Below are 13,816 nucleotides of genomic sequence, written 5' to 3'. Positions count from 1 at the left end.
TGTAGTTACCTTGTTTCTTGCCGTCTGGGCATAGAAATGGTGGCCAGTAATGTGCCTGCAGGTTTCTATCTGAACTTTCCCACTTTCCCCAGCACTGGTTCCAGTAGAAAACACGAGGTTTTCTAGAGTTTGGGATGTACCTTCTTGAAGCCAAAAACTAGTTTGTGGCTATCCTTCCCATCAAAAAGTACACAGTATTGTTAGAGGGGGCTTCACTGGTGGCTCAGAGGTAAAGAACCCGCCTGCCAATGCAGGAGATGTAAGAGACTCGGGCTCAATCCCTGCGTTGGGAAGATCCGCTGGAGGAGGGCATGGCAACCCACTCCAGTCTTCTTGCCTGGGAAATCTCATGGACAGAGGAGGCTGGCAGGCTATAGTCCATAGGGTCGCAAAGAGTTGGATATGACTAAGGACTAAACAACAATTGTGAGAGGGATAGTGGCTCTCCCACCTCATCTGGTCAAATGGAAGTTCCTGGCAGGAATAAACTCTAAATGCAGCATGTGCATTTATTCAGGCACCATACGTTTTTGAAGGAAATCACATGAAATAGAATTGAGGTGAACTCCTGTGTTTGTGAGGATGCAAACCTGTCTCGGGACCACAAACAGCAAGTTCACCAGCAAGTGAAATAGGTTTTCATTGTTCTCTACATATTACAAAATTATAGAATTGAGAAAGGGCATGCAGCAGGGGGATGTGGGGGAGGTGGTGTTCCAGAGACACCAAGTTTCAGTTATGCAAGATAAATACATTCAGGAGATCTAATGCACACCCGTGTGACTAGAGTTAGCAATATTGTATTGTACCCTTACATCTACTAAGTGTGGATTCTGAGTGTTCTCAAAACGAACACACACCACACACGCAGGTGACTATTTCACAATATATCTGTACATCAAATCATCAAGTTGTACACCTTAAATATGTACAATTTTTCACTGTAATCTAGACCCTCAGTAAAGTTTGGGGGAGCTTGTGCAGCCAAAAAATGTGGGAAAAAATAGTATGATCCATGTGTGTCAGGAGGTTTATTAAATGTTTTCTTCTGGATACTTTTAAAGTTTATGGTGTCTGTTGGCCTTTTAAAGTGCATAGCTTATTGTGATGCATGTCTCATTTTGAATCAATATTTTTGTACCTAATTTTCTATTCTTAAATGTTTATCCTTTCTCTTAAATAAGGGCCCCAAATATGATCAGCTTCAGGCCCTACAAAATGTGGGTCTCCCCTGCCTTCAGCCATATGGTAGTTTTTGTATCCCGTAGCCACTGACTTTGCTTTGTTCCCTTTTCTATGTCAAGTATTGTCCCATTCCACTTATTTTGGCCCATCTTTCTAGAGCCAATTTAATCAACCCCCTGCAGCCTTACCTAAAATCCCCAGAACTAATTGTTCACTATTAGTAGGCTCTTCTGCAGTCCATGGTATCAAGTCCAAAGATGGGGGTGGGGCCCTGGAACTCAGTGCTGACCGAGACCAGGGCTGTGGGAGGCCCCTCCAAGTGTACGGTCAATCAGTGAATCCACAATAAATCAATAGATCATCTACTGTATTTTCTTGTTTGTTTACTGTCTGTCTCCCTTTCAAGCTCCAGGAGGTCAGGAACTTTATTTTGTTTATCTTTATACCCCACACTTTACATCATGCAAGGAGAATAGTAGGCTACTGTTTTCTGTTTTATAAAATATTTTGAGAACACGTGAGTCCTGCAGCAGTTAATAAGAAAGACCATTTCTCCACTCTCTGAGGGTGCCTTACCCCTCCTGTACTCCCATCTGTATCTACCAGGATGGCACAGTTTGTGCAATGTTTCCTTTGTATCTGGTAAGTTTGGGAAATACTGTCATTTGTGGGAAAAAATTTTTTTCCTCTCTTAAGATCTGGTACCTATGTAGCTCTCCAGCCCACCTGTACGCATTCACCTACCACACCGGAGCTCCACCTCTGGGTCTTCCAGCATCCACCCCATCCCCACTGACACCCATCCACCCCCACCCACCCCACCCCCTGTGGCCCCAGGGACCTGGGCACACTCCTCTCTCCAACGCTTGAGAGCCTGCATGCCTCCCGCTCTTCCTCTCACTTGCTAATGTTGACCACATGGGTCTCAGTTCAGATGTCACCTCCTCTGGGGAGTGTGACCCAATGCCCTTAGGTAGGTGCATTTATGCCTAATCCCTGTCATAGCACTTTGCTGAAGTAACCTACTGACACTTGCTCTTAATTGCCTAAAAAGCAGGACCCTTGCTTCACCAAACTCTTTATCCCCAACACATTTTCTTGTATTTTTTAAAAATAAAGCTCTTTTGCCTGTTCTACTAGCAGACTATCAAATTTTCAAATGAACTAATTATCATAAATTTTTATTTTGGTACTAATATAGTAGAAACTGTGCTAATAAACTTTATACTGTATACCTTTCACCTATCTTTTAACATATTCAAGAAATAAGTTAAAATAATTTTTTGATTAATACATTCCTGGCCAGGGTATAATTTCCATTATCAAGCTCAATATAAAGGTTTTTTTTGTTTGTTTTGTTTTTCTTACTATTTGTAACTTTTCACTATTTACCCATCTTCCATAAATAAATAACAGCAAAGAACCAAATCAGAAGCCTGTAGTTACTGGATCTTTCGTATTAGTGGGTTGTGTAGCTATGAGTGTTTGCCCTTTCTCCAAGCCATCACTGTTGACCTAGGACATGTTTATCTCTGAAGGAAACTTCTTCCCTTCAGCACTGCCCTACTTTTTAAATATTCTGTAAGAGACTGCTAGTTAGAAAATTATTTCTCCAGAGTTCCCTGGTGATCCACTGGTTGGGATTCTGAACATTCACTGCAGAGGGCCCAGGTTCAATCCTGGGTTGAAGAATTAGGATCTGAAAAGCCACAAAAGAAGAAAAAGAAAATTACTTCTCATTAACTAAAGATTCTGAGCTGGGTCGTCTAATGCCAAAAGGGCCCCCTGTTTCCATCTGAGGTTGGGCTCATGTTCCCCAGAGCGTCCTGCTCTGTGTGTTCCAGGCTATGGCTGTCCAGTGTGAGGACCACCCTGGGGATTGGGAAGTGGAGGACTTCATAGGGCTGCACGTGGTGGTAGACAGGCTCAGAGGGCCCGACGTGCCTTCATTCTCCTCCTGCTCTGTGCCCACCTCGTTGTGCTCACAGCAGCCCAAGCTCACAGGAACCACAGAGGGCATGCCCCCAGTTCTGCTGCTAAGTCGCTTCAGTCGTGTCTGACTCTGTGCGACCCCATAGACAGCAGCCCACCAGGCTCTGCCGTCCCTGGGATTCTCCAGGCAAGAACACTGGAGTGGGTTGCCATTTCCTTCTCCATTGAGTGAAAGTGAAAAGTGAAAGTGAAAGTGAAGTTGCTCAGTTGCGACCGACTCTTGGCGACTCCATGGACTGTAGCCCACCAGGCTCCTCCATCCATGGGATTTTCTAAGCAAGAGTACTGGAGTGGCTTGCCATTGCCTTCTCCAGCCCCCAATTCAGCATACCCTAAGTTCCCTTTCATGGCTTTGCCGGTGGCCACATCTGCAGGACAACTGGGTTTTCTCGAAAGCTGCAGCTGGAGCCTTGTCCCAGATTCAGCTGGACAGGCTTAGTGGCTGTTTCCCTTTCTCCTGCAATTCTAAGGCTTGTGAAATCTTCCTTCCTTCACCTTATACCTTGGAAGGGCTGTTTTCCTGACTGAGCCCTGAGTGTACCCATCCTTAGTGCTTTTTTTTTTTCCCACCAGGGATGCCAGCCTAGGGGAAAATAATTGAGAAAGAAAATAATGTTGGCGTTTCTCACTAGAGAGGATGAGAGAATCATATAAATGTCACCAGATCACCAGCTTTGTCATTAATTGCTGACCCCAGACTCTCCCATCAGCTACTACTATGGTAAGGGGCCACAGACATGGTCCCATATATTGAAATTACTGCCCTGTCTCCAGATGTTCATTTGTCACTTGCCTGTTGGTAACGAGAATGGATGAATTTTTTTTAACTCAACAAGAGTTCCCATTAACTTGACGAAAATTTCAGATGTGAAAATCAATCATTAATTTTGATTGTAAAAAATACTTCTGGAAAGAAAATGTTTATATTGTTTCTATTGTCAGATTAGGCCAGGCTGTGCTAGAGCGATATAAATAAACTCAGAATCTTGATGTCTAGAAACATAGGAGTGCATCTTTAGTCACGCAAAATCCACTGCAGACCAAATGGCTCTCCAAGGCAGCACCCTTCCAAGTGGTGGCCCAGGGATCCAAGTTGCTTGTATTTGGCATCTAGGCAGCCCAGGACACACAGGGCTTCCTGGACACACAGGGTTTCCAGGAAAGAGTGTGGAAGGTCATCTACCAACTATGCAATGCTTCATGTCGGAAATGATCTCTGCTCACAGCTCTGCATGTGCACCATGTGTTTCTGTGCATGTGCCCATGTGTTCAACAGCAGTTTTATAAGAGCTCAAAACTGGAAATTATCTAAATGTCGAAAACAATAAAATGCATGAGTTAATTTTGTAATTTATGCTATTACTACTTAGTAAAGAAAAGGAGTGAACTACAGATAAATACAAGACAATAATAAACTTCACAAATAGAAAGAGAAGTGAAAGAAGCCAGACACCAAAAAAAGTGTAAACTATTGAATTTGATGTATATGGAATAAACTGCATTTCTAAAGAAATGGGCAGAACTAAACAGTGTTAGATAGCAAAATAATTGAGGATAATTGTTACATTTGGGAAGGAGAGGGGCCATATGGGGCTTCTCATGTTCAGTTCAGTTCAGTCTCTCAGTCATGTCCGACTCTTTGCGACCCCATAAATCCCAGCATGCCAGGCCTCCCTGTCCATCACCAACTCCTGGAGTTTACCCAAACTCATGTCCATTGAGTCGGTGATGCCATCCAGCCATCTCATCCTCTGTCGTCCCCTTCTCCTCCTGCTCCCAGCATCAGGGTCCTTTCCAATGAGTCAACTCTTCTCATGAGGTGGCCAAAGTATTGGAGTTTCAGCTTCAGCATCGGTCCTTCCAATGAACACCCAGGACTGATCTCCTTTAGGATGGACTGGCTGGATCTCCTTGCAGTCCAAGGGACTCTCAAGAGTCTTCTCCAATGTCACAGTTCAAAAGCATCAATTCTTCAGCACTCAGCTTTCTTCACAGGAGGTGAAAAGGAACTAAAAAGCCTCTTGATGAAAGTGAAAGAGGAGAGGGAAAAAGTTAGCTTAAAGCTCAACACTCAGAAAACTAAGGTCATGACATCTGGTCTCATTACTTCATGGGAAATAGATGGGGAAACAGTGGAAACAGTAGCTGACTTTATTTTTTTGGGCTCCAAAATCACTGCAGATGGTGATTGCAGCCATGAAATTAAAAGACGCTTACTTCTTGGAAGGAAAGTTATGACCAACCTAGATAGCATATTAAAAAGCAGAGACATTACTTTGCCAAAAAAGATCCAGCTAGTCTAGGCTATGGTTTTTCCAGTGGTCATGTATGGATGTGAGAGTTGGACTGTAAAGAAAGCTGAGCATCGAAGAATTGATGCTCTTGAACTGTGGTGTTGGTTCAGATGTTCTGTTTCTTGACCTAAATGATGGTTACATAGGTATTCATTTTAATTCATTATGCCATATGTTTGTTTCATTTGTTTTAATGAATTGCATTATATTTCAAAATTATGATGGTTAAAAGTAGTCAAACCTATAAATTTATTAAATCAGACTCATGGTTATTTGCATCTTAATGAGCTATTTGCTAAAACCTAGCATAGTGCTGGTGACCTGTGTGCACCTTTTGAGTTAAATAACAGACTTGTGAAGTAAAGCTTATATGTTACTTGATTGGCCCAAATCCTCTTTCTACAGAACTTTCCCAGGAACATATATCATGAAGTGTGACTGTGCATTTTTTTACATCTTTATTATTTATTTTTAGTAAGGGTATCATCTTGCACAAATGTTACTGATAGATGTTTAAATAATTTTAGCAAATTAAACTGGTCCACCAGGATTATTACAACAGAAAAGAGTGAATGGTGATTTAAATATACATAAGTCTCTGGAGAAAAATGACACCCCCCCCCACACCCCACTGCCCCGGGACAGCTGTTAGAAGGATGGCAGGCAAATTTGCAATGGGAGCTCTCTGGGGCAGAAACACTGGAACCACTATGAATGCTGAGGACAGATGCTGTGCACGGCTGAGCAACACTGAGGGACCCTTTCCGCCCTCAGTCTTTGTTTATTTTTCCCCTGAAGTCCCACCACCACCACCACCCCGCCAGTCCTCTGCCTCCCCTACCCTCCAACCCACCTCCCTCGTGCCCCCCTCTTCCCAGCTGTTGCTGATCCCCCTTAAGGGGAAACACCTCCATTTCCATTCCCTCAGAGCTGCTGCAGCCTCCCAGTGACGACGTGCCTTCCCAGCTGTTCTGACCCTTCCCATAAAAAATCCTCCTCCCCAGTCCCTTGTAGCAACTCATATGTTTCCAACTTCCCTCCCCAAACACACATCACAGAAACTCCCCAGGCCAGACATTTCCCAGCTGCCCACATCCTCGAAGATGATAAGAACTCTTTAGAAATCCCTCTTAGCTGTTGCAAAACCCTGACCTCCTCTAGTTTTTCAGCCACCCTGAAGATAAGAACTCACCACACAATCCTTTCCTAGAAGCTGTAATTGCCTGGGCCAGCAATTCTGAAATGACAGAATTGTCTTCTTCCCTTCTAGAAAGTGCAATCACCTCTCCTTTCTAGATCTTTCCAGCTGAGGGAAGGATTGCCACAATCCTACAATGGGGAAGAGAAAAGAATTTTCATACATTCAAATAGGGCTCACAATCCGCTCCTGGGTTTGCAGTGGCTGTGTAATGCTTTGGATGAATGTGTGCACATCCAAAGGCCAAAGATGCCCAAGTCCCTCTTTGAGAAGGGATGCTTTAATGCAGAGGTCGCTTTCTCTGTTATGTGCACCTAGAAAGTGTTAAAGGATGGATACTGCCCTCGGCACAGTGAAATTGTGTCATTAGTTTGATTTTGGAGGGGAAGGGATACAGTTATTGGCCCAGTCATTGGGTAGAGCAATCCCAAGCAAGAACAGTGGCAATATGTGTACAGATAGGCTTGGAGCAAGATCTGGATTTGCAGGAGTTTATAATCCCAGTAAGAGAGTAAATATCTGTAAAATAACTATAATGGCGGTGCAGTGTAGCTCCTCTCCATTACTTCATTTCCATTACAGGAATGGAAATACGAGTATTTCCCCTTAAGGGGGATCAGCAACAGCTGGGAAGAAGAGGGCAGGAGGGGGGTGGGTTGGAGGGTAGGGGAGGCAGGGTTCTGGCGGGGTGGTGGTGGTGGTGGGACTTCAGGGGAAAAACAAACAAAGACTGAGGGTGGAGTAACAGGATGTGCAAAGTAAAATAGCAAGTCAGGGGTGCCTGAGGACGAGCTTCTGGATGGGAGAATGTCAACCCCTATCCTTCAAGATGAATCAGAAGATGGTTCAGAGCAACCCTGTGCCCCCAAAAGACCCTCCTCCCTGTTCCCCCTTCTTTTGATCACAAAACTTCAACACATTAGAGCCACACTTATGAAGCTCACAGTTTCCTAAGCATTTGGTATGTGTTGTCATGTTTAATACTCAAAACATTGAAATGTGCACTATTGTTTCCCCAGCTTTATAGATTAGGAAATGGCAGTTCCGAGGGACCCAAAGTCGCCCAGCTGGTAACTCTCAAGAGTGAGAGGTTTTCACTGTACCTTATAACCTGCTAGCAAACAATCACACATACATGAGAGAGCAAAACAAGGTGGTAATTTTAATAATGACACTTAAAAAAAAGGCAAGCCTTCAGCAGCATGTCACAGAGCAGTCCTTGATCATTGACTCAATCTGGGTTGCACAGACTACATGAGGAGATCCTGATCATTCAGGAAAGACAGAAGAAGCAGGCCTCTAATGTCTTGTGCTATCAAGCGGAGAAGATTGCAAATGTGCATAAAATAATAAAACCTGAGAATTAAGAAGGAAAAAAGAGAATAGAAAACCCACAACAGTTTGGAAGTATTTTTTTTTAAAGACTGAGGTAAAATTATCCTTTTGTAAGCTTTTTTAATGTTTATTAGGATATTAGGTGGATTATAGAGAGAAGGCTTAAAAATTTGAGAAGTGGAATTCATGTCCCACTAAAATAGTATCTTTGTACCTGCATATTGCCAAAGTCATTTTGTCCATTCCTTACATCAATTCCATAAACACTGATTGAGTCCCTTTGTTAACATAAGGAGTTGTTAATAATCAAATATTTTATGTTTAAAATTTTTTATGTAATTGTAAAGGTTTGTTCATTCAGATGGTTTCATAAACAGTAAAAATTGGAAAGTTTTAAGTCTCGTTATGAAATATTTCATGCACTTTCCAGGCAATGCTAGTGGTATGGAACTTGCCTGCCAACACAGGAGACATAAGATCCTGGGTCAGGAAGATCCCTTGGAGGCCGGCATGACAACCTGCTCCAGTGTTCTTGCCTGGAGAATCCCATGGACAGAGGAGCCTGGTGGGGTACAGTCATCGGGGTTGCAAAGAGTTGGACATGACTAAAGCCACTTAGCACACACATGCAAAATATTTTATAGTGTTATTACTGTCTGGAGATCCTTTTCCATTGCCTTTACTGAACTACATCACAAGGGTCTTTGTGGGTCTGGCCAGAGGTATGGCCATCACTCACCCTGGGAGAGCCCACCCTGTGATCCTCAGACCCTAGGGTGTTGCCTCCTCCCAGGCCCTCTCAGTGGGGCTCTGTAGGGGTGGAAGGTGAAGAGAGATGCAATTTATAGGCAGGCCTCTTAGCAATGACTCCCTGGGTTGCTACACCCACACAGGCCTGGGACTGAGCCTGGAGCTCTGGACCTCACAAGCAAGGACAGGAAACCAGATATCAGAACTTCAGGCTGAGTTCTTCTGAACTGTTCTTCCCTAGCAATATAGACTGTGCCTGGTAGCCACGGGAATCTAGATTCTATAAATTTTGAACTCTGCCCTTCGATCTCACAGACAGAATTCCTGTACTCCAAAGGGAATGCCTTCAAATGTGTTCATTTGAAATAACTTCGTAAAGGAAAATGAGCAGCAAGAAAGGTTTTGTGGTGCTAGAAATATTAGTTTTCTTTTCATTAAATTCCCGTAACAGGAGACCTGAGAGTTTAAAAAATATACAGAATGAATGAAAAGACACAGAAAGACTGTCAGAAGAAAAAGGACTCGAGGACAGCCAAGCACCTCAGGTGACTTTGTTCTGTTCCTGGAAAGGAGTAGAAGTTACCTGGTTTGACCTGACTTGCTTGAGCCCTTAACTGTTGAATGTCTCTGTGAGTCAAAGGAGGTGTTTAAATTACCAGGATGAGATGAACATAATAAAAGAGGAAGAACCCAAGTTATACAGATTTAATGTAAGTTAAAACTGCGCTGGTCACAGGGGAGAACTCAAAAAACAACCCCCACCAGGTTTAGAGTAATACAAAGGAAACTCTACACACTTGTCCATCCTCCTCAGACAGTGCACTTCTCAATATAAATAGTGGAGACTGAAAGGACGTCTCTGGTGGTCCAGAGGTCAAGTCTCCACACTCCCAGTGCAGGGGTGCAGGCTTGATCCCCGGCCAGGGAATTAAGATCACATGCTGTGCAGATTAACGTCTGAAAAAATAAATAAATAGAGAACACCATGTAGGAGAAATGCCATTGTTAAGCACTGCATTGAGGACTGCTGGCTGGACTCTGTGGGTGAGCAAAGGGGTGCAAAGGGCTCCTCATGGGGCAGACATTTCAGGCAAGAGGAGCGCAGACCCAGGAAAGGAGAGGCCAAGGGCTGAGTTCTGAGACTCTAGGGTCCAAAAAAGCATCAACGTTAAAAAGGTAAAAATATTACAGGTAACTATATTCAATATCCTGTGTTAAACCGTAATGGAAAAGAATATGAAGAATGTATGTGTGTGTGTGTGTGTGTGCCTATGTATAAGTCACTCAGTCATATCTCTTTGAGACCCCATGGACTGTAGCCCACCAGGTTCCTCTGCCCTTGGGATTCTCCAGACAAGAATACTGGAGTCTCCTTCATTGCAGGCAGATTCTTTACCATCTGAGCCACCAGGGACACCCACATATATATATGGTGGTGCTAATGGCAAAGAATCTGCCTGCCAATGCAGTAGACACAGGAGACATGGGCTTGATCTCTGGGTTGGGAAGATCCCCTGGAGGAGGGCATGGCAACCCACTCCAGCATTCTTGCCTAGAGAATCCCATGGACAGAGGAGACAGGTAGGCAACAGTCCACAGCATGACAAAGAGTCGGACATGACTGAACCAACTTAGTACACATGCTTGTATAACTGAATCACATCACTGTACAGCTGCTAAGTCACTTCAGTCGTGTCCGACTCTGTGCAACCCCGTAGACGGCAGCCCACCAGGCTCCCCCATCCCTGGGATTCTCCAGGCAAGGATATTGGAGTGGGTTGCCATTTCCTTCTCTGTACAGCAGCAACTAACAAACACAGTATTGTAAATCAACTATACTTGAATAAAATAAAATAATTTTTTTTTAAAAAGCTAGAAATACTAAGGCCAAATATCAGAAGCTGGGGAGGCAGCAGTGACTAGATGCCTGCCCAGGGCACAGCCAGAGTGAGAGCAAGCTTGCCTATACAGCCACCAGGCGCCTGACTGCACACTTAGCCATCAGACCCCTCTGGAACTGAAAAGAGTCCTCGGCTCCTTTGTTTACAAGGTGGCCAATAATAAACCCCACGTGGTTCTGGAGCCACCCTCTGTGCAAACCGGTTGCTTCACTGGTTTTTGGTGCCGGTTGAGTTTCAGTGAAGGAGGGAGTGACCAAGATTGGAGCAAAAGAAATCTGGGGGAGCATGAGGGTGTGTCTTTGGCACAGTCCTGAACCCAACAGGCTGGTTTTCTTTGCACAGCACACCCTGTGGGTCTGGACACTGGTTGTGTCAGTAAGTAGAGCTGACCAGAGCCAGTTCTGCCAGATGAAGCCCATGTGTATTCCCAGCTTTCAGGCTTGAAGGGGTGGCCACAGGGGTTCTCAGGCTTTGCTGTGACTAATAATGAAACTCCAGCCATCAATTTCCTTTTCAAAAACAGTAAAATACCTTGTTTATGACAAGCATGTCTTAGGAAGAAAAATGTTCTCTTGGATCTTCGGAATTATTCAAGAAGCTCTTATAGATAGTATTAAAAATTAAAGTGGCAGTTGAATTCTCAAAGTGCACAGTGGGAATCCAGCCAGCAAATAAGCATAGAGGCTCAGCCTGGTCTACTCTGCAAACCTGAGAAGGGCTTCTCGTGAAGAGGGCTGGTGAGAGAACCCAGGGAGGGGTGTAAAATCATAGCTAGCATTTATCATTTTCCTGGAGCATGTTCTGCTGGAGTGGGGTGCAGGACATGGCTTCCTGGTCGGGTGGGCCCACATCTGAGCCTGAGAGGGGCTCATACCTGTGCGGCATTTCGGTTCTCAACTGGTGAATCCCCTCATCTGTAAAACATGTGTATTAATTTGCTGAGGCTGTTATAACAAAATACCACAAAGTGGGCAGTTTAAACAACAAGACATTTATTGCTCACTGTTCTGGAGGGTGGAAGTCCAAGATTCAGGTGTCAGCAGGGGTGGTTCTTTCCGAGGTCTCTCACCTTGTCCTGTCAGTGGCCACCTTCTCCCTGTGTCTTCCCATGATCCTCCTATGAGCTTCCCTCTGTGCTTGTTTGTATCCTAATCTCCTCTTCTTATAAGGTCACTAGTTTTTTTTGATTAGGGCCCACCCTAAACCCCTCATTTCAATTTAGTTACCTCTTTAAAGACCCTGTCTCCAAATATTGTCACACAGTCTGAAGTATGAGAGTTAGAGCTTCAATACATGAATTTGGGGGGACACAAATCAGCTCATAACAATATGGATAATGCTACTGTACAGCACAGGGAACTTTGCTCAATATTATATAACAACCTAAATGGGAAAAGAATTTAAAAAGAATAGATACATATATATTTATAACTGAATCACTTTACTATGTACCTGTAACTAACACATTATTGATCAACTATATTACAGTATAAAATAAAATGTTTTTAAATGTGGAAACACAACTTGTAGAGAGTATTATACTATGCTTATGTTGCATATTGAGTATTATAAACATATTATCTGTTGAGAATTATATCTATTAACCAAAGTTCTGTTTATAAGTATTTCTTTTTGTACACACACTGAAAAGAATTTTGCTTGATTGTCCATAATTTAATAGGAATCCTTACAATTATGTGTGAGACCAATATAGATGTTTACCAAAGGTTACTTACATCTAACTTTTCTTTAAGGAATGGAGATATTGTCATGTAATTTTCTTTGGAGTTATTTCAGGTATGCTTGGGGGCAAGGAGACTTCTCAAAAGAAGCAACAACGAGGATCAGGAGACAGAGAGCTATTGACCTAAATAAAAAAATAAATCATTTTGGGTGATGTGATCCAAAGGGCATAGACAGACTGAGTAACCCGAATTTAGTTTCAGGTTTGCCTGGTAGCTCAGACGGTAAAGCATTTGCCTACGATGCGGGAGTGAATGAAGTGAAGTCGCTCAGTTGTGTCCGACTCTTTGCGACCCCATGGACTGTAGCCTATCAGGCTCCTCCATCCATGGGATTTTCCAGGCAAGAGTGCTGGAGTGGATTGCCATTTCCTTCTCCAGGGGATCTTCCCGACCCAGGAATCCAACCGGGGTCTCCCGCATTGCATGAGACCTGGGAGACCTGGGTTCAGTCCCTGGGTCGGGAAGATCTCCTGGAGAAGGAAATGGCAACCAATTCCAGTATTCTTGCCTGAAAAATCCCATGGATGGAGGAACCTGGTTAGGCTACAGTCCATGGGGTCGCAAAAAGTCAGACAAGACTGAGCAACTTCACTCACTCACTCACTCACTCACTTACATTTGTTAATTGTGTGACTTCCACCCTCAACAAATACTAGCTCCCTTCTCCTTGGTTACTGTGGTTACACACTTGAGACAGAATACCGTGGTCTTGATTTGGGAAAAACACAGTTTTATGAATTGAAAATTCAACTATTTTGTTTTTTGTCTAGTGAATCAAAGCACAAAATAAAAAAACAATAAGCATGGGATGGATGGATGGATGGGAAAGCAAAATAACAGAAACATATGAGGACTTTTTTTTGAGTCTCACTTGGTCTCCAGCTAAGTATTGCGTTGGCTGCGGCTGGTGAATCCAATAGGAAGTCTCACTCCTACTTGTGGTCTTGCTGCCCTTTCAAGGTAGGTGCAGTGGAGTAGCTGCTGTTACAGGTTATATCTCTGCTTTAAAGCCTTATCACCTCTTGCTCCATCAACCATGTCACCGAGGCTGTTTGGTTTGGTGCTGCCATCAAGTCCCATGTGATCCTCACTAGCTCTCAAAAGCCCCACATGGTCAGCATCCTGGGTCACCTGCAGAATGGACCTCCCCCAGATCATGTTCTGCATACAGGTATTCACATCACTCCATTGCCATCCCAATCTTCTCCGTTCACACCTTAGTGCCCAGGTTTCTAGATGAAAAACACAATTTTCTAATATCCCCCAAACATTCTACTTCTAAGCTTAACTTTAAGCCTAAGTTCCCTAAGATTCTGGGCTCCTGTTGTCCAATCCTTGTTCCAACCCATTCCCCTATCCACTTGATGAGGCTGTTCTTACCTTTAATGAATTGCAGCTTTTCTACACCCTTCTGTG

The sequence above is a fragment of the Bos javanicus genome, chromosome 28 (assembly GCF_032452875.1).
Source record: "Bos javanicus breed banteng chromosome 28, ARS-OSU_banteng_1.0, whole genome shotgun sequence".
NCBI lineage: Eukaryota > Metazoa > Chordata > Mammalia > Artiodactyla > Bovidae > Bos > Bos javanicus.
The sequence above is the reverse complement of the archived record's forward strand: the minus strand, read 5'-3'. Positions refer to the sequence as shown.